Source organism: Papaver somniferum, chromosome 1 (genome assembly GCF_003573695.1).
Source record: "Papaver somniferum cultivar HN1 chromosome 1, ASM357369v1, whole genome shotgun sequence".
In the NCBI taxonomy this organism is placed as follows: Eukaryota; Viridiplantae; Streptophyta; class Magnoliopsida; order Ranunculales; family Papaveraceae; genus Papaver; species Papaver somniferum.
The window spans coordinates 92,998,431-93,024,814 of NC_039358.1; the positions used below are offsets into that span (position 1 = coordinate 92,998,431).

At 35.4% G+C, this 26,384-nt stretch overlaps 2 long non-coding RNA genes across 2 annotated transcripts; one reads left to right on the forward strand and one right to left on the reverse strand.

Moving 5' to 3' along the window:
* Positions 1-18,001: 18,001 nt before the first annotated feature.
* On the reverse strand, positions 18,002-18,754 carry LOC113331333. The gene is made up of 2 exons (XR_003350860.1): positions 18,544-18,754; positions 18,002-18,301 (listed from the first exon to the last, which is right to left on the reverse strand). It is a non-coding gene; the product is annotated as an uncharacterized LOC113331333 (long non-coding RNA).
* Positions 18,755-21,533: 2,779 nt separating this feature from the next.
* Positions 21,534-21,926, forward strand: LOC113331338. Its single transcript, XR_003350861.1, has 3 exons — positions 21,534-21,608; positions 21,727-21,771; positions 21,884-21,926. It is a non-coding gene; the product is annotated as an uncharacterized LOC113331338 (long non-coding RNA).
* Positions 21,927-26,384: the final 4,458 nt, after the last annotated feature.

The window sequence follows — 26,384 nt, forward strand, 5'->3', positions numbered from 1 at the left end:
TATGTATTGGTTTCAACGATAATGCTTTCTCTCAACTTAGCTTGAACTACGTTGGCTTGATCCCACTCGGGTACATAGGCAATCACTTGAGTGATGCAACCACTCCAATTTCAAAACTTTTTATACTTTGTTTTATTTTTTGAAAATAAGGGGAGAATGTTGGATATTTTCTAGAAACCCTTAATTTGTAGGCGCTACAGAAGAGTTCGGTGATCGAACATAAATTTTCTGTTTAGGGTTTCTAATGACAGTTAGAAAACCGAACAGAAACTTCGTTTTCCCAACAGACACCATTGTCAGAAGAGATGTCTATTCGCTCTGAAAAGATGCCTGTTGGAGATGAAGAGTCATCTTCAACAGATGTTAAACTCTCTATAAATAGCGTCCTTGTTTTCCATTCAAAATACATTAAAAAAACTCTCTCTGTTTTCTCTCTAACAAGCATCATCAGAACCAAAATATGTGTGTTCTTGGTTGGGTCAAGGTTGTACAAGCTTTGGATCCAACATTGTTGTAGGGATTTAAGTATCCTGACGGCAATATTCATTGACCTATTTGTACTCGCCAATCTGATTGGAAAGGGTCGAATAATTGTCGAAAATAATCTATTATTAAAGCCTTGAATCCAGAGACAACATTCTTCTCTTCACCCTGTTTTTAGTGTCAATTTTCCAACATCTTCTTCACCACAAACGGAGTCTACAACACCACTGGCACCACACATCAGACATACGCTACTAACAGGGGTTAGTCAAATGAGATTTCCATATACTTTCGTAGATTTCTTATTTGACTGACTTCTAGAGATTCTCTGAAAATATATAGATTTCTAGTGATTTTATGAGAGCATATTAGAGAGTCTCTGTGACTTGGAAAGACAAAAAAAAATGAGATAAGTTTATGTGATTTGTATAGACAAAGAAATGTTCTAATACAAAATTCAAACCATTTACCAATTACTTTATTATGCACGTCATAATCTTAATAAAAGTATCATGAATACTTAGTAAAATGTGTGTTCATTGTCAAAATAAATTTCATTGTTGTCCTCTGCCTATGTTTTCATTCTCTTTATTCCACTCATACCATTTTTTATTTTATTTGCTATGTTATCTCACCTATGGTTTACTGCAATGGCCCGTTACTTGGTCATCAGCTCAAACAAAAAAAGAGAAAAAACAATTGGTCCTACTCTAAAAAACAAATATTTCCCAAATTTCCAAGTCTCCCAAAATATCACCTCTTGGGGTGAGATTTCTACCATGCCTATTTCCTAAAATAAGTCTCTCTAAATCTCTGAAAACAACAAATGGATGACTTTCAATTCTCATTCGAATAACAGAGGTGTTGAAGTGACTCTTATGAAATCCTAATCCAATAACATGGAGTTTCAGAGAATTTAAATGACTTGAAAAAAATCTTTAACCAATAACAAGAGACATTAAAAGACTCTCCAAACTTCTCTATGGACTAACAGTAGATTTCAAAACTCCCTGGAAGTCTTTTCGAATCTCATTTGACTAACCCCATGTAAAATTGATATATACCGGTGGTTATAAGGTTATAACCACTGGTTAGTGACTTCTGTTAGTCTTATAGGTGTTCCAAACATGGCTTGTTATCTTAAGCAGAAGTCCAGGTAGGCAAAGAAATCATGAAAATTCACTTATCATGATGTTGACCGGTTTCAAACTTAATGTGACACCTTCCAATTAGAAGTGTGTCATGAAAATTTATATCAGGGAAGGATCGACTAATAATGTTAAACTCACACGTGTCAATATTTTAGCAAAAATGCTTAACAAATCGCGAAACTCCCCCAAAAACAACACTTACATAATTTTTCGTTTTTTGCTGGGTCACATAACATTCAGCTGAAATCAGTTTTGACAGAGTTTTTTTGTTTTTTTTTTCTTTTTTGAGCTCGTCTAGGATTGTTTATATTTTAAAAGCTAAATTTTTATAGAACATTTTTTCTTTTAATTTTTCATAGAATAATATTTACATTTTGTCCTAATCAGATAAAAATTTGGTGCATTTTGGAACATATAATCTCACTATTTTTTAAATATTAATCTAACCATATCATTTTAAAGAAGTACATCAAATAACAAGAGACATGAACCAGTTATAATGAAAGTACAATAACCAAATGAATTGATAAGAAAAATCTCGAAACCGTGAAGATGGTAAACTGAAGGAACTAGTGGGCTTAAGAATTAAATCCAACCATTTTGAATGATTTTCTTGTTCAAGAAGATATGTTCTTATAAAATAAGAGTAATTTTTCTAAATAACTTGCCAATTTGAATAAAATAATCTATCATATTCTTCACAGAGTTATAACTTTTATTTTAGATAATTGATGAATGAGATAGATAGTTTATAGGGAAATCCACCATATTTATGGGAAAGCAACCTCCAAGAAAACGATACTGCATAGAATAATCACTTCCTAACCGTAGGTAACTAACCCAGTATATTTCTAGACAAATACATTAGTGTAGGCACGTAATATTACACCCCTTTTAAGAGTAACCTTGCCTTAAAGGTTGTACATACTCAGTTATTGACACAAACGTTAATCTTTGGGATTACCAATACGCCCAAGAAAGTTGTACGAGAATTATTTGCCACACCACTTCTTAGATAATAGGAATCGTATCTTAAAATTAAATAATTAACACGAACAACTTGTCTCTCTCCTAAAACATCTGTTTACGCAACCCAAAAACTAAAAATATAAATACTTAACTGTTGGAGCAACGCTCGGTTGAACTCAAAGACATTGGTATGTCAAGTCTGTTGTCGTATTTTAGATAACAATTAATATTATTTCTTGAATCGTAGTCTCTAAGAGTCATCTTGGGACTAGATTAGATTAGGTAGTAGAGTTTGAGGATTCACTCAAGTTTTCTTAAAAATTAAAGATTGAAGAACTGACGAAGACATCATTACAAAACTTCATCAATGAAGATTAGTAACAAAGACTGGTCATCCTAATTATCAACTCTTTTCATTTTATCTTTCTATCTATCGAAACATAGTAATCACTATTTGGACCAATACGTATGATGGTAAAATATACGTTTCTTGAGCTTAATACTTTAATAAGGGTGATTTTTGACCTTTGAAAGGTCTTCAGCTTATAGAGAATTAAAAGGCGATTCCAACTACTCAATTCCGTTACATAACAAAGAAGTTGCGATTGAAATACAAAAGCTGAAAAGCGTTGCTAAAAGTTGGTTCCGAGACCATGAGAGAAAATATAATGGTGTAGATACCTAAATTTGGGAAAAGGAGTCGAAATGAGATTTAGGGTTTTGAATGTGAACTACGAGAGGTTGGACAAGAATAATCTTCTCTTAAACCAAGAAAAACGACCATACAAGGGATGCTTTGGTCACAAAGAAGGATCAAGGCTGGGCATAAAGAGGCAAGCAGATACAAAAGAATGCTCGAAGAAATGTGTTTAGCTAAGTCGATGGACCTATTTAAAGCTATAACTCTCTGATCTCAAGTCAGTGAGATAAAGATTATATTCCATGAGGAGCGCGCTTTCCGTGATTAAAGGAATAACTAAAGATAAGACATGTTGAGCTTTACCCTTAAAAATAAAAGCTCATAACTCATTTTCATATATATATATATATATATATATATATATATTGATTTTTGATTTTAATATGGTAATATATTAAAATACTAATGTTATTATTTTCAGTGTTTGTGGTATGCTTACTTCTATACTGGTGAATCTTATCTTCGGAACCGAAATGATGTCTTTTCTGTCATACAAAAGCACCATTCAGATAATTGGCCGCTAGGTCAGATTGATGATGGTCAAAACACTGTCCTGGTTAAGAGGGTTCAACAAATGTTTAAAACAAGTCATAACATTATTGTCAAGTCGTATGAAACCTAGAGTACCAAAGCGTAGAAGCCCAGTGGATGCTACAGTTAAGCCTAAAAAGGATTGTATTGTGCAGTTCTACTTCTGAAAAAGGTGTTTGATACTTCGCCAAAAGACACCTTTTTAAACTACAAGGCAAAAATGTAATTTGCCATTAACCCCCTTCCAGGCGTGGATATTTTTCGTGATGATTGGTTAGATTTGTTAATAAATGGTGAACATTGAGAAGAAGCTGAACAGTTGATCCAGGTGCCTCGCTCTGAACCAATTACCTATAATATTTTCAAGTCTAACGTTGTACTGCTATGCGACCAAATTTTTTGGATGAGATGGATATGCAAGCTTTAGGTAGGCCACTTCATGATGATTATCTTCCTTCCCAACGTCCAACACCAACGCATGCCGCTTTTTCATATCCCAGTAGTCAAAGAGCCTCATTGTCATCTATGCCACTAATATCTTGGAATGTAGAAATTATATCTCTACAAAAAATAAATTTTTAAGGTTCAAACAATTTCTGAAGGTATCGACCGAATTGACCCATATTGGGTTAGGGGATACAAGTGCCCACGACTACGATGTGGTCGGGCCACATCGTAGAAGTATGTGGCCCCTCTTATCTTTTGGACACCTCATCTAAATGAGTTTGAAATTAAAAGAATTCCTAATTTTTCTCACCAAAAAAGTAAAAGTTAGTTTGCCCTAAAAAAAACCCTCTAAATCCCCGTAAAAGCAAGAAAAATAACCAACTTTCAATATGTGTCACAAAATTAAGAGGGGACACATACTTCTATGATGTGGACTGACCACATCGTAGCTACACCAGGATACAAGCTACGCTAGAGCAATATCAAGGTAGGTTGAACGAGTTTGACTATCTAGTACAAAAGTTACAGGGATTCAACTTACAAGACATGAACCAATAGAGGGATAGCGTAATGTTTGACATATCTATTCCAGTTTCTCTCATTCATGGTGGTGCAGGTTCCAATCTTGGTTGTGGTCACGGTGGTGCAGGTTCTAGTCTTAGTGGTGCATGGAGGATGGAGGTTCTCCGTTTAGTGATGAAGGTTATCCTTTTGGTAGTGAAGGTTCAACTCGTGTAAGTCAAAGAAGCCTGAGAAGTCATGGAAGTCATCAATCCATCAAAAATATTCTGCAAGCGATTCAAACACTTCCGATGTTAGAGGCTTTGACATTGCAACAACTCAGCTATATAAACTCATGGCGGTGGCTTGGACATTGAAGCAGCTCGACAATTAATATTTTATGCCCAAATTTCCTCAACTGCATCAACATTTCACCCATTTCGAGATTCATATCGTGTTTTCCTTCGCATGAATGATTCCCATCAGGTTACTTTTCAAGGTTTAGGAGATGATTCTTGATTCTAATCAACCACCAACTCATACTCAAACGAGTGAGTTCTCTGCTATCTTGAACACCACTTTCATCCTGAAAACCTGGTGGGATAGATCTTTAATGGCCAGGGAAATCAATAGTTTATCGATGTAATTAAGTTTTAAGCGTTTGATGTAATTGTTCTCTTTTCATAAATGAAAATTATCTTAGAATTAATATTCAAATCCAAACTGGTTTTATATTGCATTACATAGCATTATATGACGATTTATCAATCTGTATGGACTAACTCCAATACACTTTTAAGAGAATCAACTAGTCAGTCAGACTCAATCTTAATAAAAGTATATCAAAGATTTATATCTCACTTTCTCGATTCAATACTTACTCAAGAAAATAGAAATCTGCAACTCTAATTGAATACAAGAGAAATCACTTGAACGATACCAAAGACCAATGTTCAAGGATCAATCAATTTCAATCAACAACCAAATGTTGGATTTTCCAATTAATCGATTCAGTGCACAACCTGTGATATTTCAATTATATAACAAAATATAATGCGGAAAAGAAATAACACAGACACCCGAAGTTTTGTTAACGAGGAAAACGTAAATGCAGAAAACCCGGGACCTAGTCCAGATTGAACACACACTGTATTAAGCTGTTACAGACACTAGCCTACTACAAACTAACTTCGGTCTGGACTGTACTTGAACCCCAATCAATCTAACACTGATCCAAGGTAAAATTGCGCTCCTTACCTCTCTGATCCCAGCAGGATACTACGCACTCGATTCCCTTAGTTGATCTCACCCACAACTAAGAGTTGCTACAACCCAAAGTCGAAGACTTTAATAAAAAAATCTGTATCACACAGAAAAGTCTACGGTAATAGATAAATATGTCTCCTACAGAAATAACTACGAGCTTTTGTTCCGTCTTTTGATAAATCAAGGTGAACAGGAACCAATTGATAAACCAGACTTTTATTACCGAAGAACAACCTAGAATTATCAATCACCTCACAATAAACTTAATCGACTAGCGAAACAAGTTATTGTGGAATCACAAACGACGAGACGAAGGTGTTTGTGACTTCTTTTATATATTGCCTATCGGAGAAATTAATCTCAAGCCAATCTTACGATTGTACTCAAATACGATAGAAACAACAAGATCAGATCACGCAACTACAAAGAAAATAGTTGGGTCTGGCTTCATAATCCTAATGAAATCTTCAAGTCGTTAACCTACAGGGTCTCGAGAAGAAACCTAAGGTTAAAGAGAATCGACTCTAGCTAATTCAACTAGTATCACACAGAAGGTGTGGAGATTAGGTTTCCCAGTTGCTAGAGTTCTCCTTTATATAGACTTTCAAATCAAGGTTTGTAATCAATGTTAGCTTACTAACAAAACATTCAATATTCACCGTTATATGAAAACCTGATTAGATTCAAGCTAAAATCTTTCAACCGTTAGATCGAACTTAGCTTGTTACACACAAATGAAATGCACGTTTATTTAGGTTTTTGTAACCGTATCCAAACATGTACACTTAGTTGGTTCAACAGTAGTTAACCAAATGGTTAGCCATATGAGAACTTCCATATCAACCATATTCTTCTTTAGAAATGACTCAAATGAACTAGTTAGAGAGTTGTTCAATTGCTTAGATCTTATAGAAGTATACAAGAAACAATCGAAGCAAAAACGATTTGATTCATTGGAATCAATTCATGAACTTTATAGCCACGGTTTGCAATTATGCATTCCTTAGTTTATATAAGTTTAAGTTCACGAATAACCGTTTTTAAAAAATAACCAACTTAAGTACGCATACTGGTACGCGGACTTAAGTACCCGGAATAAGTTTGTTTTCAGTTCACAAACTCCAACAGAAATTCACGGGACGTGAACTTCCGACAGTGCGCGTAATGGTACGCGGACTTTAGTTCCGGTTTTCCTGAGCAGCAAAGTAAGCATACTTTGGTTCAAGGAATAAGGACTTACACACGTATGTGTTACCACACAATGTTTATATCCTTCCAAGGTTATATATTCTAAAGTCTTTTTTCAATCATTGAAACATTATTAGAGGACGTTATATAGTTATTCACAAACCATTTTTCGTCAAAGCAATTTTCAAGTAATTGAAACTTAACATGACTTTCGTCACTAGTAAAGATGAACTTGGCCAAAGCGAAAGCTTACCAACACATATTTCGAGAAATAGATAAGCGAGATAAACTCGGCTCGAAATAACAAATGTGTATAATCAAAGTCTATATAGCAATACGACTTTTGTTTCAAGATAGGAGATAGAGTAGATAGACTTTTGAGTGATAGATAAGTTCAAGTCTCCACATACCTTTCGTATTTGTATGATGATCGCCATGGGGTATTGAGCTCAACTACACTTTATATCCTAGTCCGAGACTTATCTAATAGTAGTCTAGAAATCAAGACTTATAGTTTTGATCACTAACATTGACAAACATGCTTGAATAGCAACGCATGCAAGTTCGACCGAGCAGTGCTCTAACAATCTCCCCCTTTGTCAATTTTGGTGACAAAATTATCAATACATATGGAACACAAAATAAATAAATAAACTTTTGTAGCTTCTCTTCCACATGCATGATCTCCTTGGTTTTTCAACATTACTCGAAATCTTCTTCACTTCCAAGTACTCCAATGATTCCAAAGGTTGTAAGTTTAGCATCATCGTTGTTGGAAATCCGTAGCTAAAACAATGAGAAAACAAGAATTCTCAATCATTGTTACACAGTGTCATGGTATTATTATACAACATCAAAGTTCAATTGTATCACAACTTCGACAACAATACTATGGTGATATGTATCACTCCCCCTTAGTCGATACTCCATCTCACATGGAAATGACTCCCCCTTACATAATGATCCGAAAACCATATGTATTTGTAGTGTGAACTACACATTAATTCTCCCCATTTTTGTCAATAAAATTGGCAAAGGTACGAAAACTAGTGAGATCCTAATGAAATTTCCATAGAGACATTTCATGACCAAAAGAAAGCACATATCGACTTTTTAGATGCCATCATATGGCCGAAGCTAAATGCATTCATCAAGGAGTTTATAAAGATACAAGATAACCCCTATAATATTCCACAGCCGCACTCCCCACAAGGATTTGGCAATTAAGCACAATATTAATTAAGAACTCTCCCCATAAAATGTCATTCCCGAAAGAACAACAAGAGCGACCTTATTTTCACAAGAAAAGAAGGATTTCTTTGGACATAACAAATCACATACGTGTAGTTGCAGGAAATCCTACAACACACCCCTTGTAATAATTTGTAGATCTAAACATAAAAATGATGATAAGAATGCTAAAATTGTAAAGAGACACAAGGTTTACGTGGTTCAATCAATTTGATCTACATCCACGGGGTTAGGTTTTACTATGATTATTTGTAATTACATATGGATTACAATTGAGACTCCATTAATGAGTATTTGGAGCTCTCTCTCTCTCTGGTTTTTGGGGAAGAATAAGAAGATAATAATAATACCAGTTACTTTTCTCTCTGCTACCTTTCTCTTTATATAGATATTTACATAGTGGATGACATCTCATATGTGGTGGGATACAACTAACATTTCCCCTAATTTCGGAATCACCGTGCGATGTTCTCGCAGGCTCACGTTGGATCTTAATTTGCACACATGCTACGTTATCTCGCAAGCTTCCCTACATTCTCGCGAGATCTTATTATTGTGCGATATTTGGATCCCACATCTTGCCTCTTTTTTCTTGAATATTGCTTGAAGAGCAATCTTTAAGGAAAAATCCGTCTTGTTGAAGTTATTGGAGTAGTCTTTAATCTTTATTGATGAAGGAACGAGCGAAAGAATATTGGACTTCAAAATTACGTACTTGCCTCTATTCTTTTGTGAAGTTCTGGAACTTTAAGAAGTAAATAAGAAGTATCATCTCTTGAAGTATGCGAAGTATGAAGTATCCTTGAAGAAGTATAAGAAGCATGAAGTATCCTCGATGAAGTATAAGAAATATTCAATTCTCGAAATATAATAAGTATCCGTCCTTGAATGAGAATAATAAGTATTGCCTCTATTCATGCGAAATTATTACTCCATTTTTGGTGATTCTTGCCGAGAAGATAAAGAACATAAAATGTTTTCTTGGTAATCCATAGTTGCCTCTGTTCTTTATCTATGAGGGTAGAATCTTTGAGAAAATGTTGAATGTGCGAATTGTTTCCTCATTCTTATCTTGCCTCTGTCTCATGTGTTGTGCTCATGCGATAGTATAATCTCTTCAAGTTGCTTATAATTGTGTGAAATAATTGAGCGAAATAATCATATCGTTCGGAATAATCACATTCTGCAAAATTCTGATACATTTGACGAAATTTTGAATCATTATGCGAAATTCTGAATCATTTTGTGAAATTCTGAATAATCCTGCGAAGTTCTGAACAATTCTGCGAAATTCTGAATAATTCTACGAAATTCTGAATAACTCTGCGAAATTCTAAACAATTCTGCGAAATTCTGAATAATTCTGCGAAATTCTGAATAACTCTACGAAATTCTGAATAATTCTGCGAAATTCTGAACAATTCTGCGAAATTCTAAATAATTCTACGAAATTCTGAATAACTCTGCGAATCTAATGCTTATGTTATGAAATGTGTATGTGATGTTTATGCCATGAAATGCTTGTGCAATGCTTTTATGATGCGAGTATGATGCTTGTATGATGAGAATGCTTATCTATTGCAATGTATAGTTAATGTTTGTGTTACTTAGCTCATTTTGCCATCTAAAATTGATGTAGCTTTAAATTGCTTCCATTCTTCATTTCTCTGGGTTTTTCTTTAGTGTATGCATTCCTCTTCGTGTAGTTATTGTTCCTCACAAGTTCTTACTTGTGTTTCATCTTTCCTCTTTCCTGCACTATTAGTATCTCACAACAGTATGATCATAATATCAAGTCTGCGGCATTTTCACTGCCTCAGTTTCATTTCCATGTACATATTCGCAAGCTTGTTTGCTTACATATAATCATTCTCGCAAGCTTATTTTCTTACTCATTTTCTTATGTGGTCTTATTTTGCCTTCCTAGTTAAAGGTCTTATTTTGCCACCTCTTGTCATTTCGACAAAATCGCAGGACGTCTTTGCACTTTCATGCAAAAACCCATTGATCTTGCCTTAACTTTTTCTTTTGTATTATTTCCTCTTCAGGATTGTTGCGACAATATGACAGGCCTAAATATTCTTGCGAAAATAAAGCCCCATGACATTGCCGTCTTGCGACGAAATCGCAGGATGTCTTCACACTTTCATGTAATGACCCATTAATCTCGTCTTATCTTTTTCTCTAGTATTATTGCCTCTTCAGAATTGTTGCACAAATATGACAAGCCTTAATACCCTTGCGAGTAAAAAGCCTCATGACATTTGCGTCTTAAGACACTTATCAGCTCCCTAATGGAGGGTGCCGCCCTTATCTCCCCCCTGGTTTCCCCTTCAAGGAGGCGTACTTCTACCATACAAGGTTAGCTCCTCCCATCCGGTCTTAACAACAACCAGTTGTTTTCGCAGCCTCTTATCCCTTTTACCTATAGGGATTATGGTTACGAGACTGCACCCTAAGTGGGGTTTTCTTCGGGCCGAGTGCAGTATAAGCCAAGACTTGTCAATAATCGCAAGGACGCTTCAAACGCTCCTGGCACTCTTGACTCAACCGTGTACCTCGGCGCCTTGATCAGATTCTGCACTCCTTGGGAGAGTCCTTATTACCTTAGTCGCCCAACCTAAGTCATATGCTTAAGCTGAGAATCCAAGATGCCTCTCCCGGATGGGCTTTATTGACCCCGAATCTCCATGACTCAGGTTCCGGGGGCGGTGTAACCTTTCCCTGAGCCATGCAACAGGTACCCCCTTATATGGCGTACTTTAGGTCTTACATTTGCCTCTTGCGAAATTTTATTCGCGAACTAGGGTGTACGCCATAAAGGTTCGCCCCTATCTGCGAAATTTTCGCGTCTCTTTGTTTCTGCAAAATGTTCGCGTTTCTTTATTCTCTCATTCATCTTTTCATTTCTGTCATCTCTTTCATTTATGTCATCTCTTTCATTCATTCTTTCATTCTCATAATATCATATCATTTGAATCAAAATAAGTATTCAAGAGAAATTCTAATACATGGTAACTCTGAAATCTTTGTAGTTGTGAAATCTTTGTAATTCTGCGATTCTATCGCGTTTTGTAAATCAAATCAAAAATCTTTGTATTCTCTGCAAAAGAAATATTCTAGAGAAATATGTAAATTGAATTTTCTCAGTTTTCTGTAATTTTGAAATCTCGCAATCTTTGTAATTTTGAAATCTTTGTAATCTTGAAATCTTAGTAATCTTTATAATCTTTGAAATTTTGAAATCTTTGAAATCTTTGTAAATAAAATCAAAAATCTTTTATTTTTTGTAAAAGAAATATTCTAGAAATATATATAAATGGAATTTTTTTTTTAAAATCTTGAAATCTTAGTAATTTTTGAAATCTTGAAATTTTTGTTATCGTGCGATTGAATCGCTTTTTGTAAATCAAATCAAAAATATTTTTATTCGTTCTTAGTATAAAGTAAAATGTTCAAGGAAGTGGTACTTATCTTTCATGTGAATCGCTGTTGTTATCAGAGAAGTGAATAAATGCCTTGAAATGTATGAATTTCGCGCAGCAAAAAGAAGTGTGAGAAGTGAGATTTGAACCCTTGATCTGCTTCTTGTATTTTCTCGCACCATACCAATTGTGCTAAGCCTCTTTTGCAAAATAATTAAAGTTCTTGCGAAGTAATCAAATTCCAACTGTGTAAGAGGAAACTCTGTATAAATTTCGCATAATAAAAATAAACATGCGAGAAGCAAGAATTGATCCCGCGACCTGCTGCTTGCATTCATGCCTCCTGACCAACTGTGCTAACCCTCTCTTGCGAAATAATCAAAGACTATGCGAAGTAATCAAATAATCAAAGACTATGCGAAGTAATCAAATATCAACTCTGCGAAATGAATATTTGCGAATCAAAAATTATTTGGTCGTAGGGAGAATTGAACCCATGTCCTCTACTTTGCATACTCCTTCTCTGACCATCTGCGCTACTTGTTGCTTGCGAAAGAAACACACAATGATGTACTTTATTCCATTTCTTCGCCTTTAGGATTTCAAAAATGTGCGAAAAATTAAGCTTGATGAGGGATTCGAACTCGAGTCTTACAACTCACTATAGCGAAGTTTGACCAACTGTGCTACCTCTTGTTTGCGAACTAATGAAACAATATTGCGAAATTATTCATTTTTTCGCTATCTGTAAAAAAGAAGAAAACTATGCTCGCAGGGAAGTTCAAACTTGCGACCACGAACGTACATATTGTTCTCTTGACCAACTGTTCAAGAATCTCTTTGCGAAATAAACGCACAATGTTTTTCTCTTATATTTTTATTCTCCCATGCAAATGAGAAGAAAATGAAAAATATGTGTCTCTGCGAAATTCGAACCCGTGACCTATCGCTTACTCGCTCCAGCTCAAACCATCTGTGCGAATTTCTGTTTGTGATAGAAATTGCAGCATCTGCCTCTTATCTTTTCTTCGTCCTTCCTTAATTTCTTTCACATTTTCCTTCTTCTCCTGAACATGGAAATCTTCCACTGAAAGTTCCATTTTCTCCTTAAATTTCACCACAACAACTAATTTTTTTCTCTCACTTTTTTCATGTCTTTGAATTGTTGATGATGTTTACTCCCCGAAAGTGTGATTTCTTCCATAAAATTTCCATTTTTGAACCTAAATTTTGTAGATCTAGAAAAATATGAACAGTAGCTAATCTTCATGAAAATTTCTTGAATCAATAAGTTACAGGAAGGATAAATCCTTTACTCGTCCCTGTTTCCAGCGCCATTATGTAGTTGCAGGAAATCCTACAACACACCCCTTGTAATAATTTGTAGATCTAAACATAAAAATGATGATAAGAATGCTAAAATTGTAAAGAGACACAAGGTTTACGTGGTTCGATCAATTTGATCTACATCCACGGGGTTAGGTTTTATTATGATTATTTGTAATTACATATGGATTACAATTGAGACTCCATTAATGAGTATTTGGAGCTCTCTCCCTCTCTGGTTTTTGGGGAAGAATAAGAAGATAATAATAATACCAGTTACTTTTCTCTCTCCTACCTTTCTCTTTATATAAATATTTACATAGTGGATGACAGCTCATATGTGGTGAGATACAACTAACATTTTCCCTAATTTCGGAATAACCGTGCGATGTTCTCGCAGGCTCACGTTGGATCTTAATTTGCACACATGCTACGTTCTCTCTCAAACTTCCATACATTCTCGCGAGATCTTATTATTGTGCGATATTTGGATCCTACAATACGAATATGTATTTGAATCCAAAAATACTCAATTAAATTAACCACAAGAAAAACCATGATTAATTTAATCGGAAATGCTCAACATAAGAAAACTTACGGAGCCGCACAATATATACATAAAAATATGGAGCATGGAAGATCACTACTGCGGAATAGAGAGGATTCATTCTATTTTCCATCACTATTTTCACAATGACATGCAATAGACACAATCCTCGTAAACAAAAGTTTTATCCTTTCTTCCATCAAAATATGACATAAAAGGCTTTAACTTTTGTAATGTCAAAAGTTCATTCATTCTTTTATCAATACATGCATATCGACATATGAACGACTTAACCTTTGACAAGTTATGGGACAATCATAGTTCACAGACGCAAACACACATATCCCATAACAAATTGCAATATATAAAACCATAAAGATTAATAATGAAAAAATCATCTTCCAAACAATTTTAGAATTTAAACAAATAAACCTAAAAAAATAAAGATGAAAACGTTGGACATAGCTATGTGCAATCACAATAATGGCTATTCCAAACTCTAGTTATTCTTCCTAAAACATAAGAAATAAATTCTCATAAGAAGATTTACTAGACGTTGAGACCTATGAAAAATTCTTTATCATCCCTAAGCTCCTTGTCGTCAACAGCCATGGGAACATATGGTTCGTGAAGAAAGGAGTCAATTCCAACAAATCTTCTAGGCTGAAGATGTCGAACCAGGGCCTTCTGAATTTCAAGAGTTCTCAAAACAAAAGACTTTATCTGCTGAATCTCCTTCCTTGTCTCCTTTAACTCTTCAAGAACATCAGAAAACTTCTGAGAATTTGAAGGAACAACTCTTGGCTTCCTCACATTCCTTATTTTTCTTTTCAAAGTTGGAGGTATCGGAGATTTTTCTTTTTCCTTCATGATTGATGGCTTAACAATCATATTAACATCTTTTCCATCAGAAGGCATGATACTTGGAGTGTCCATAAGCATACGGGTTTGTGAGAGGAAGTCACAAATAAGCTCAACAAACAATCTTTGATTGAAAAGAGTTTCAGAGAAGGAAAAGATATGTAGGGTTACGAAACCTATAAACACACAGGTTCGCGGACACATAACTCTCAACCCTTTAAAAGGCAGAATTGTCTATTTTAACCTTCTTTTTATTGATAGACATGAAACAAGATACACCAATCAACACAATCAAGTTATGTTGCGGTGAACAACAATCTGTCCACCATGTTCCTTTTGATAGGAATCCATAGACCTCTGTCTATCAAAACGATTGGACCATACTTTCTTCTCTAATGATCTTGTTTTATCCTTGGAAACTAACTTCTTAGACGAAGATAAAATCTTACATACCTCAGCGGTCTTTTGAGCAAGTTTGAGCTTGTTTTCTAATCGATTTGCTCTTCGTTGAAGTTTGTTGACATGTCTAAATTTGTGTTTGTACTTGTAACACTTTGATAGTTCGTGACCTTTGAGTGAAAAATATGAGCACATCAAACTTGAATATAATTCAGGCATCTGAGATGTGCAAGCTGCTAGACACATAGTGGTACCTGAAATGTCATACACAGATCTTCCAATAGAAAGGTCAATTTTATCTTCCAGATTGGTTGAGTTTTCTTCAAAAAGAATATCGAGATTGATGTATGTATTGCTGCAATTATCAAAATTAATATTTTCACAAAGAAGTGCAACACTTGATTTTTCGTCTTCATTAGAATCATAGTTGTCAGACATTTCATCAAGAGTTGCAGCAAGACCTTTGTTCCTAGTGTATTTCTTTCGATTTGGACACTCATTCGCAAAATGACCAAAACCTTTACACCTAAAGCACTGAGGCATATCCTCGTCATCAATTTCATCATTATCCCTATTTTTAGGAGGAACACGATTATGGGGTTTTATCTGATGACCTGGATTTATCTCTGGAGAACCGTTTACTTCTCTTCAAAAGAAGATCCCTAAACTGTCTTTTGATCAACGAGACTGACTTGTCAAGATCTGATGAATCATCCTCAGAAAGATCATCTTCAGAGATATAAACACTTTCACTTTTATCTAATTTAGTGTTCTTTAGTGCTTTGAAAGCAACATCCTTACAAGACTTGGACGTGTGCTCATGATCAAAGATCTTCAGCTTCCCAACTAGAGTATTTCTGGACAGCGTTGCGAGATTATTTTCTTCAACGATGGAATGCTTCTTAGAATCGTATCTGGATGGCAGCGATCTGAGAATTTTCATCACAATGTCCTTTTCAGGAATGGTCTTACCCAATGCAAAAGATACATTAAAAATTTAAGACACTTTGTGATAAACTCATCAAATGAATCTTCATCTGCCATACGAAGGTTTTCCTACTCAGAATTTAGGTTTTGAATCCTATCTTCTTTCTCAATGGTATTTCCTTCAAATACGGTTTCTAAGATATTCCAGGATTCTTTAGACTTAGTGCATTTAGTCACATGGTCCTGAAGATCTGGGGTAATGGCATGTATGATATCATTTAATCCATCAGAGTTTTGCTTTGCAACAAGGATTCTTCTGGAGTATATGCACCAATATCCTTAGGTCTAGACACATCGCCTTCTGTATAAACCGGAGGAGTATAGCCATTAACAACACGTACCGATGTCTGAAAATCATGAGATTGAAGAAAAGCACGCATAACAATTTTCCACCATAGGTAGTTTGAGCCATCGAAGACTGGTGATACGTTTATGGAGATATAATTTCTGTCCATAGAGTCAGATCGCTACAAACATAGACTTATAAGGTCTTTAAACATGTTTGCCTGCTCTGATACCAATTGAAAAAGTGGGGGTCTAACAACCACACCAAATTTTCGCTTAGCAATCTGTATGGACTAACTCCAATATACTTTTAAGAGAATCAATTAGTCAGTCAGACTCAATCTTAATAAAAGTATATCAAAGAGTTATATCTCACTTTCTCGATTCAATACTTACTCAAGAAAATAGAAATATGCGAGTCTAATTGAATACAAGAGAAATCACTTGAACGGTACCAAAAACCAATGTTCAAGGATCAATCAATTTCAATCAACAACCAAAGGTTGGATTTTCCAATTGATCGATTCAACGCAAAACCTGTGATATTTCAATTATATAACAAAATATAATGCGGAAAAGAAATAACACAGACACCCGAAGTTTTGTTAACGAGGAAACCGCAAATGCAGAAAAACCCGGGACCTAGTCCAGATTGAACACACACTGTATTAAGCCATTACAGACATTAGCCTACTACAAACTAACTTCGGTCTGGACTGTAGTTGAACCCCAATCAATCTCACACTGATCCAAGGTACAATTGCGCTCCTTACGTCTCTGATCCCAGCAGGATACTACACACTTGATTCCCTTAGCTGATCTCACCCACAACTAAGAGTTGCTACGACCCAAAGTCGAAGACTTTAATAAACAAATCTGTATCACACAGAAAAGTCTACGGTAATAGATAAATCTATCTCCCACAGAAATACCTACGAGTTTTTGTTCCGTCTTTTAATAAATCAAGGTGAACAGGAAAAAAATGATAAACCAGACTTTTATTACCGAAAAACAGCCTAGAATTATCAATCACCTCACAATAATCTTAATCGACTAGAGAAACAAGTTATTGAGGAATCACAAACGATGAGACGAAGGTGTTTGTGACTTCTTTTATATCTTGCCGATTGGAGAAATCAATCTCAAGCCAATCTTACGATTGTACTCAAATACGATAGAAACAACAAGATCAGATCACGCAACTACAAAGAAAATAGTTGGTCTGGCTTCACAATCCCAATGAAGTCTTCAAGTCGTTAACCTACATGGTCTCGAGAAGAAACCTAAGGTTAAAGGAGAATCGACTCTAGATAATACAACTAGTATCACACAGAAGGTATGGGGATTAGGTTTCCCAGTTGCTAGAGTTCTCCTTTATATAGACTTTCAAATCAGGGTTTGCAATCAATGTTAGCTTAGTAACAAAGCATTCAATATTCACTGATAGACGAAAACCTGATTAGATTCAAGCTATTATCTTTCAACCGTTAGATCGAACTTAGCTTGTTACACACAAATGAAATGCACGTTTATTTAGGTTTGTGTAGTCGTACCCAAACATGTACACTTAGTTGGTTCAACAGTAGTTAACCAAATAGTTAGCCATATGAGCACTTCCAGATAAACCATATTCTTCTTTACCACAACTAGTTCAAATGACGCAAATGAACTAGTTAGAGAGTTATTCAATGGCCACGCTGGTAGGAACACTGACATTCCGGCACGTGTCAAAAATGTTTCTATGTTTAAATTCATATCATACAACAATGAAATCGTTCATAACTTCAAAATTTCAGAATAACGGGGTACATACATTCAGTAGTTTGAGTGATACTCCTTTCCTATAATGAGCCTTTGGCCAGTCTGGCTTTGCCAGCACACATCATTCTGCATCTTCCAAGGCATCATCTCCTTTACTCAAATAGACATAGAACAAACTCATGTTGGATAGTACAGCTGCATCACTAGGACGAATTTCGAGAGCCTGTAAAACAATTCAAATCATTCATAATTTCAACAATCAATTCCATTTCATCGATACCCGCCCCAAGATTTTTCATATAAACTACCCTAATTTCAGAAATTAAAAATCCCCAAATAAATTGAAACCCTAATTTTCTTTTTCTAAACGCTAATTTCAGATCAACAAAACATATGATAATTCAATTACAAAACCCATTCGAAAAACACAACAATCGAAACAAATTTAAGGTTTCAATTACTTACCTAATTTCTTATATGTCGCAGAATTAGGGCTTCAAATTCTTCTGCATCTGTGACTCTCTTCTCACGATAATTAACTCGTACTCTCTCTCTACCTAACACTCTCTCTATATGTGTTTCTTTTCTCCATATCTCGGTCTCCAGCTCACTCTCTGTGAAAAATCACAGATTCAGAAACTTAATGAAAGTCCGACCACGAAGAGAAGATAAGTTTCTTCCACACGGGCAAACATGTGGCAAGGCTAAAACTGAATTTCAGATGCTCGTTGACTGGTCAAGATTCCTCAGTTGACCATTTAACTCTTTTTAATGTGTAAACTAACATATTGGGGCATTTAAACTTATTTCATAACGTCTGGGGCATTTTGCAAGGTGACACCCCATTTTAGGGCATTTTGCCTCTTTGCCTATAGTAAAATTTTGGTAATCCAATTAATCTTTTTGAATTCCTTTGTAATCTGATTACAAAGCAACCAGAACCAAACAAGACGTAATTCTTAGAGGTTCTTAAGGTGAGGACCATGGTGGTTATCATAATATTTGACCGAGTTTAGTTTTGTATCTATAAAATAGTGGATTCATGTAATGGATACTATTATGCTATCACTTGCCCTTTACCTTTTTATCAAAGGGGCCATACATATGCATGGATAACATATCCCCTTTCGTTCATAATGCAGATAAAAGGTAAGGGAATAGATCCCACTAGGAAGGGTTGGACTAATTTCTTATTTTCCATATTTTTCCGAGTGAAATAGAAATCATATTGTTGGGATGACGGTTAGATCATCAGTGGGGCTGGTCTAGCAAGTTAAGATTACCGAAGAAAACAGGCCTAGTTGTGTCGGGGGATTTTAAAATTTTAATACTCCCTCTTCCATTTTAGATGATGTTTTAGGGTTATTTTTTTGTTCCACAATACTTGAAAGTTTTCACATTTTTCCACAAAACTCCCAGTAACACCCTAACTTTTTTTCTTGGAACTATAATTTTTTTAATGCACTAATAACAATTAATGTTTGAAGACTTCTTTTAAGGGTATAGATGGAAAATCTTCGTATCTCTCTCCATTTCTTAATCTGCGTGAAAACTCCAAAAACATCATCTAAAGTGGAACGAAGGGAGTATATTTTTGAATAAACCAGTGATTTCTTCGAATGTTTGATGATAAAAAAAAATGGATTATAAACAGATGTACCCCTATATTTACACCCGACTTAACTATGTACCCCCGTTTTTTCCCATTTACAAATATGCCTCTGTTGGATGTTTTCCATCCAAAAACGTTAAAAAAGTCAATTTCTCGGTCATATGTCAATTTATCTTGACCGAGATGAGAAAATGATGCCACGTATTTGTGAAAATGAGGCCACATGTTTGTTTATAATTAAGTATTACGTGTCACAGATCTCGGACACACATCTAGGTCAAGGAGATCCCTAAGATATCTGATGGTATCGACTAAGTTACTATGGTTTCTCCGCCAACACGTGTAGTTACTTTGTTCTCTCCGCCAACACGTGTGGGCTTGCTGGACCAGAAATGCAACACGTGGATGTGTGATGACCATAGATCTAAATTTCAGCACATCTCTATCAAAATTAACGGTATTCGATGGAAGAGTTTTAGATGAAGATGGGGGAAAAGAAGAGAGAAGCGTCATAATCTCGTAAACCCTTTCTTCTTCTTCCCTCTTTTCCTCTCTCTGTTGCTCTTCCCCCTTCTCTGTTCCTCTCTCTTTTTCAGATAGAAACGTCGATTTTCCACTCTCTGTTTGTAAACGAGTAAGTAAATATGGTGAAGTTAAGACGCGGAAAGAAGAAGGAGAAGAAGAAACCAGAAAAAGAAGAAGAAGGAGAAGAAAGGTAAGTGAAAAACATCATTGGGTTCTTCTGTGTGTTCGATTGATTAAACTTTTTTCTAGGGTTTCTGTTTTTTTTTTCGATTTTGGGTTTGTTTGGTTGATTTTGGGTTGCTGTAAATGTTTGATTTTAGGGTTTTCAGTTCTTAAGGATATGGGTTTTGTTTCTGCGGTAATTGATGATTGGGTTTCGATTGTGTGGATTGATTATAGGTTTGTGAATAGATTTCAGGGTTTCTGTTTTTTTGAAGTTTCAATTGAGAATATATTGGTCATGTTAGGACTATATGGCTCTAATTGGTTGATTTGTGAGGTTAGTTTGAAGTAAATGATCCTTGTATATGTATGTTTGAGCTAATACTATGTTTATTCATTTGGTGCAGACCTGAAGTTGAAGATAAGTTTCTTAAGAGAGACATAAAGGTGAAGGTTATGAACACTGTGATGAGTTTTAAATTCAAAGGGTTAGCTAGAACAGATATGGGTCTCCTTCAACTGAAAGAAAAGATCAAGCCCCTAATTAGATTGAAACCTAATGAGGAAGTGGATTTAATATGTTATAGTGACCCCTGTTTACCAGATTCATTGCTTACTGAAGAAGAATTTTGGAGGTTTTGGGATAATGCAGAAGTACATGAGAATTGGACTACACTGCATATGCAAGTTATCATTCCACATGAGTATTCTGAAGGGTTAACAGAGGTAGATATTCCACACAAGTATTTGACACCAACAAAGTCTTCAACACCAAAGAAACCAGTGAGCAAAACCAAGCAAATTCCTATAAGAACAAGTCCTAGACTATCTAAGAAGAATAACCAATGTCAGGCAGCAAACAAGAAGTTATTCATTGACTTAGATAAAGAAGAAGTATATGTTCCTAAATTTACACAACAAACACAGTCTAGTGTAGCTGGTAACATACCTGAAGAACAATTTGAAACATTTAACCATGACTTTTGGTTTGAAGCAACACAGGCAGCAAGCATTGTTGAGGATGATCAGTATGTTGTACAACTTCCAAATGAAGAACCTGATGAGTGTCACCCTGAGCAGGATTTAGAAAACTTCAACTGTGGGTATGATAGTGAAGAACAACATGTAAAAGACTATGAGGAATTTTTGATAAAGGCTGCGGATGGTGGCTTGGCAGATAATTTTGATGATCCTAACTTTGGTGAGGTGGAGGTTGATAATGACAATGAAGGTAATGTTCTATTTTCTTGGGTATTTGATTGTTTGTGTTGTTTTTGTTTTGTGTTTGTTATAGTATCTCAAGTATCTGAAAAATGAATTTTGTATGGTTGTTTTGTGTGTTGTTTCAGAGGATCATTATGGGGATATAGTGAGTTCTGATGGAGAAGATGAAGGTAATAATATGCTTGTTTAATTTGTTTCAGTTCATTATTGTTAGTTATTGTATTTTCAAAACAAGTTAAGATGAAGGTACTGACTGGTAGGATTTGTTTGTTTGTTTGTTAGGTGGACAAGAACAAGCTAAACCAGGTGGGCCTGAATGTAATGCACCTCACCAGTTTAATGGACCTCAAGCTAATGAGCCCTGTCCCACAACAGAGTTTGAGAAAGAATATGTAGAGCACTTTAGGCAAGAAGAAGAGGAAGACTTGTTCCAAGAGGAGATAGGTGAGGAATTTAATCCTACTAAACTTGTAGTTGGTACCAAATATGTAGATAAAAATGAATTTAAGAAACATGTTAGGCATTTCTGTGTAATGAATGGACATGAATTTGTATGGAATAAATGTGATAATAAGAAACAAAGAGCAGTATGTGTTAATTGTGAGAAGACGGAATGTAAGTTCTTTATATATGGCATCAAGCGAAAAGGTGAAGGAGACACCTTTACACTCAGAGGGTATAATATAGAACACAACCACCAAGGTCGCGGAGATGGGTACAACAGAAGTGCAATTCCTCCTTATGTAGCTGATTGGTACATGGAAAAAAGAAGGGAGACAGGTTGTGATGCAGAAATACCTTGTTCATATGACTTAGCAGCACAATTTAAAAGGGACACAAAGGTCACCATTGCATACCATACTGCATGGAGGGCAAGGGTTATGGTGTTGGAGAAGCTATATGGGAGTTTTGAGAAGAGTTACCAACAAGTTCCTAAATTTTGTGAAATGGTTAAGGTAATGTTACTCTTATCTCTGACATTATTTTTTCTTGTTAGTTGTTTTTGCAAATAATATTCATTTTGTCATTCTTGTTAGTTATTAATTCTACTATGTTGTATGCATAGGAGAAACCCAGGAAGCCATTGTTCTTTCTCATATGGCACTCTAGACAATACGTTCCTTTCTTTAACCATATCATTTGCTCCTGCAATAAAGGGGTGGAAGGATGGCTGTAGAAGGGTCATTGGCTTGGATGCTTGTCACTTGAATGGAAATTTTGGTGGTGTGATGCTATGTGCAACAGGTAAATTATTCTTTTTCTTTACTTATACATTCTTGTAATTCAATTTATATGTCATTTTGGATTATAATTCACTTTTTATATGCAATCAGGTCTGGATGGTCAGAATGGCTTAGTTATGCTAGGTATAATGGTGTGTAGGAATGAAACCATAGAAAATTGGAAGATTTTCCTTGGAGATTTGAAGCCTCTGGTAGATGAAGATGGTGTGCATATCTGTTTCATCTCAGACAAGCAAAAGGGAATCTTGGAGGGTGTTGACTATCACTTTCCTTTAGATGAACACATATATTGTTTTAGGTACAATGTGTATGATTTCAGATTACTATTCCCTTTTTTCTTTCTAGATCACTTGTAATAATCCTATAATGTATTTGAATTTACATGTGACAGGCACTTGCTTGCAAACTTCAAGAAGACCTACAAGAGTTTTAGTTTGCAGAATCATCTTTGGAATGCAGCTAAATGTTACAAGAAAAAGCATTTTGAGGTAATGCATAAGCACATTTCACTTGTTTAAGTATATTTCCTCAAAATTCTTAAGTTCTGTAACCATAAGCATTGTTTTTGTGTTAGGAACATATGGCCAAGATGAAGGCTGAGAATGCTGATGCTGCTTGGTATCTCTTGAAAGAAGAAAAACCACAAACCTGGTCCAGGTCCCATTTCGAAAAAGACAGCAAATGTGAGCACCTTAATAATAACTTTTCTGAGTCCTTCAACAATATGGCAAAGAAGATGAGGGATAAGCCCATCTGCAAGTTAGGCATGATGTATGGAGATCTGGTGATGAATACTTGGTATAAGAGAAGAAATGAGTCTGCAAAATGGAGAGATGGTGACATAGTTCCTAAAGCAATGAAGTTGATAGAAAAGATGATAGCTTTGAATCCTAATTTTAAGTTGGTTCCAGCTGTGAAGTACAAAGTCTATGAAGTGATTAGTGTGCATGAAGCAGTTTTTATTGTGGATCTTGAGAAGAAAATTTGTAGCTGTTTGCAATGGGAGTTAAGGGGATTTCCATGCCAGCATGCTGTATGTGCTTTGGCTCCAATGAGACCTAACTGGGCTGAGTTAGTTTCCTAAACTTGAACCCCTTTGTACATTTTGGTTTGTATTACATTTTTTCTTGGACATTGTTTAACCAAGGCCATTTTGTTTTGTTATATATTGTAGGTATTGTAGCCCTTACTACACAGTGGACTACTACAAGAAGACATATGCTCCTGAATTCAATCCACTAGAGGGTGTAGCTGACTGGATAGAGGTACATTTAATTTTAAATATTTTTTGTTTAAAATATTATATGTTTTGTCTTTATTGTTTGTTGTGCAATAAATCAGGGTAATAAAGTAGATTCCTTTAGGGTTTCATTGTACTAGTATAACAGCCTCCACAAGTTTTCTAACTCTTATCTTCTTCTTCTTCTTCTTCTTCTTCTTTGCAGCCAGAAAAACCAGAAATGATGAAGCCACCAGTAGACATTAGAAAGCCAGGCAGGCCAAGGAAGAAGAGGATATTGTCATATGATGAACCAAAAGGTCAGAAGAAGGCTAGAAGATGTAGTAGGTGTAAAAATGAAGGTCACTACTCATCAACTTGTGTTGGTGGTCCAGTTGGAGGAAATCCTAAGGGATTCAAGCCTAGAACATGTGTTGATGGCACAAAGCAGACAACAGTTGAAGCTCCACCAAAGAGAAAGTACAAAGCTAAAGCTGCTGCAAATTCTGGAGGTGCATCTGCTGCAAATTCTCAACCTTGTGCTAGCAGATCTAAGACGCAAACAAGTGTTGCTCAATCTTCCCAACCAGCTGCAACATATTCTGCAAAATCCAAAGGTGTCATAAGAAAGGCAGGTGATGAATCTTGTTCTCAGCCCAGTTTTAGTCAGCACAACACCCATGTTGGATCTGTTAGCAACAACATAACCTTTACAGCTCCAAACCCAAAAGGAAAGAAGAGAGCAAAGAAGTATACGAAGCTTTAGATGTACCTATTTTATGTTGGTTTGTGTTTATGATGACTCTATTTTATATTTGAATGTTAAGACAATTTCTGGAATGTTATGTTAAGATAAGACAGTGGAGAGTTACTGAAATAGATAGTCTTTTATTACTACTGCAGTTACATTTGCAGATTTTTCTTGAATTCCTTGCATACTTCATATACTATTGTTTCTATAACTATTGCATCTTACACAAGTTCAATTTGAGTTTGGAATTACAATTCTCTTTGGAGCACTGTTGATTGTTAAGTGAACAATTTTGAAAATAATAAGGATTGATTGTCTTCTCCACAGGCTGAGACTTACACAAGTTCAATTTGAGTTTGGAATTACAGTTCTCTTTGAAGCACTGTTGATTGTTAAGGGACCAGCAAGGTGTACACAACTTACGTGGAAGAATAGACGAGTTGGCAAGTGAGTTGGATGATTTAATTGCTGATATGGAACTTAACTTTCCGTTAGCCGTTTTTTTCAAAAAAAAAACGGTCAAAACAGGAGTACATTTGTAAAAGTGAAAAGCACAAGGATACATCTGTATGCGCCCAAAAAAACAGGAATACATCTGTATTTCACCCAAAAAAAAATCGTTGATAGATCAAAGTTCTCATGTAATCGTCTCTTCAGATTTAGAAGTGCGTTTCTCCATCAGCAAGAGGGAATATGGTTCTTTTTTGTCTACTTGTAGTTTGTACAATTACTCCCACAAAAGAAAAAAAGAAAAAATATGTATTGCAACATCATCAAGGGGACAAACACGAAATCATTGGGTCATCATCTTTTAAACTTTTACAGACATTACAAAAACTGTTTAACCTGCCGATATACTTTCATCCTTTTGGGTTAGTCAAGAAAAAACTAAATGTTCATGCATGTTAGGTGCCCAACTCCAATACGTAGTCAAACTAAACTGCTGGGATCATGTTCCATTAATCAGTGAGAGAGTTTAACGCCATTTTATGGTTGTTGTTATTTCATCCGTAACCATCTTCTTGTCGGGTGAAAAAAACCTATTAGCTATAACATGTGACATTGCATTTCATTGGTGGACTCATATAGTTTATAAGTCTTGGTCTTTCAAAATTGACAACTATTATCAATGGTAGTTGTACGTGTAGTATCAGATCAGCAAGTCTTACCACATTTTCACAATCTCTCCTACGCGCATTACTATTTGGCGGCACTAATCGTGTTCTTAACTTTGGATTTAAGGTGTGTTTGTATTGGGATTCTCTGCATCTGTATGAGTCAATTTTCCACCACCAAATGAAATTAAAATAACATTGAGTCAGTTTCAAATTTGTTTAGCTGTTCCACCTTGGGAAGGCCTAAGCTAAAATATATTGTATTTTTGGTTCAAATAGGTTGGTTTACTGCTTAATCAATCTTTTATAATATTACGTTGGTGTTTTTCTGAAGTCAAGGATGCAGCAAAGCGAGACCGGCATTTTTACAGATTATCGTGAGTTCGGATATTTAGTCAACTCTTCAGACGCTGAGAAAAGCAATGACAATATGACATTCGGCCATCCGGGAAGG